A 2,500-nucleotide genomic window follows, 5' to 3' on the forward strand; every position below is an offset into this window, starting at 1 on the left:
TCGTAAAAAAGACTAAGTCCCCCGGGTGACCAGGCCTCCGAAAAGCCGATCGTAAAAAAGACTAAGTCCCCCGGGTGACCAGGCCCCTATAAAGCCGATCGTAAAAAAGACTAAGTCCCCCGGGTGACCAGGCCCCTATAAAGCCGGTCGTAAAAAAGACTAAGTCCCCCGGGTGACCAGGCCCCTATAAAGCCGATCGTAAAAAAGACTAAGTCCCCCGGGTGACCAGGCCCCTATAAAGCCGATCGTAAAAAAGACTAAGTCCCCCGGGTGACCAGGCCCCTATAAAGCCGATCGTAAAAAAGACTAAGTCCCCCGGGTGACCAGGCCCCTTTAAAGCCGATCGTAAAAAAGACTAAGTCCCCCGGGTGACCAGGCCCCTATAAAGCCGATCGTAAAAAAGACTAAGTCCCCCGGGTGACCAGGCCCCTATAAAGCCGATCGTAAAAAAGACTAAGTCCCCCGGGTGACCAGGCCCCTATAAAGCCGATCGTAAAAAAGACTAAGTCCCCCGGGTGACCAGGCCCCTTTAAAGCCGATCGTAAAAAAGACTAAGTCCAGCGGGTGACCAGGCGTCCCGAATCTGTCGGGGGTGACCAGGTGGCCGGCCCGCTGGACGGCGCTGAATGGGTCTAAATAATCGGAAGGGGGCTTAAGTCTGCAGCAGGGGGCATGGCCGGAGTCCATCCCCAGGCGGGGGGCATATTTCCCGGGCAGGGAGGCTTGGATCCCCCTGTCTGAACCGAAAGCACTGCTCGCGGTCGAACCGGGAGCCGGGTGCCTCAGACGCCGCTGCTGTGGTGCTTTTCCCCTTTTCACAAGCCTGGAGGCTTGGCCCAGGCCTAGCAGGAGGCATGCAACCGCCTGAGAGCGCTCCCGGGGTGAAAAAAAGACTTTTTCGTTTTCATGGAGCTTTTAAGGGGATGAATCCACCCCGCTCAAGCCCAGGCAGAGCTCCACAAGCTGGGCTTGGATTCCAGGTTCGCTCCCTTGCAGGCACCGGGTACGGAAGTTGCGGTGGCGTATCTCCGGGTATGTGGGAGTACCGAAAGTCGAGTGGTGTGGTCCCGGGTATGTGGGAGGACCGATTCTGGAGTGGTGTGGTCCCGGGTATGTGGCAGGACCGAAACTCGGGTGGCTTTGTCCCAGGCACGTGGGCAGGCCGAGTCAGCGGTGGCGTGGTCCCGGGTACGAGGGAGAGGCCGAAACAGGGGTGGCCTCTCCCCAGGCACGCAGGGAGCCTGTCAGAGGGCGGCCAGCCCCGCAGCTGTGCGGGGGGCGCCCTCGGCACCCCGGCCTGCCCCAGGGCAGGCGGGGGAGCCTGACAGAGGGCGGCCAGCCCCGCAGGTGTGCGGGGGGCGCCCTCGGCACCCCGGCCTGCCCCAGGGCAGGCGGGGGAGCCTGACAGAGGGCGGCCAGCCCCGCAGGTGTGCGGGGGGCGCCCTCGGCACCCCGGCCTGTCCCAGGGCAGGCGGGGGAGCCTGACAGAGGGCGGCCAGCCCCGCAGGTGTGCGGGGGGCGCCCTCGGCACCCCGGCCTGCCCCAGGGCAGGCGGGGGAGCCTGACAGAGGGCGGCCAGCCCCGCAGGTGTGCGGGCTGAGCCCTCGGCACCCCGGCCTGTCCCAGGGCAGGCGGGGGAGCCTGACAGAGGGCGGCCAGCCCCGCAGGTGTGCGGGGGGCGCCCTCGGCACCCCGGCCTGCCCCAGGGCAGGCGGGGGAGCCTGACAGAGAGCGGCCAGCCCCGCAGGTGTGCGGGGGGCGCCCTCGGCACCCCGGCCTGCCCCAGGGCAGGCGGGGGAGCCTGACAGAGGGCGGCCAGCCCCGCAGCTGTGCGGGCTGAGCCCTCGGCACCCCGGCCTGCCCCAGGGCAGGCGGGGGAGCCTGACAGAGGGCGGCCAGCCCCGCAGGTGTGCGGGGGGCGCCCTCGGCACCCCGGCCTGCCCCAGGGCAGGCGGGGGAGCCTGACAGAGGGCGGCCAGCCCCGCAGGTGTGCGGGCTGAGCCCTCGGCACCCCGGCCTGCCCCAGGGCAGGCGGGGGAGCCTGACAGAGGGCGGCCAGCCCCGCAGGTGTGCGGGGGGCGCCCTCGGCACCCCGGCCTGCCCCAGGGCAGGCGGGGGAGCCTGACAGAGGGCGGCCAGCCCCGCAGCTGTGCGGGCTGAGCCCTCGGCACCCCGGCCTGCCCCAGGGCAGGCGGGGGAGCCTGACAGAGGGCGGCCAGCCCCGCAGCTGTGCGGGCTGAGCCCTCGGCACCCCGGCCTGCCCCAGGGCAGGCGGGGGAGCCTGACAGAGGGCGGCCAGCCCCGCAGGTGTGCGGGCTGCGCCCTCGGCACCCCGGCCTGCCCCAGGGCAGGCGGGGGAGCCTGACAGAGGGCGGCCAGCCCCGCAGGTGTGCGGGGGGCGCCCTCGGCACCCCGGCCTGTCCCAGGGCAGGCGGGGGAGCCTGACAGAGGGCGGCCAGCCCCGCAGGTGTGCGGGGGGCGCCCTCGGCACCCCGGCCTG

This window comes from Atractosteus spatula, unplaced genomic scaffold (assembly GCF_055471065.1).
Source record: "Atractosteus spatula isolate fAtrSpa1 unplaced genomic scaffold, fAtrSpa1.hap1 Scaffold_164, whole genome shotgun sequence".
NCBI classification, from domain to species: Eukaryota; Metazoa; Chordata; class Actinopteri; order Semionotiformes; family Lepisosteidae; genus Atractosteus; species Atractosteus spatula.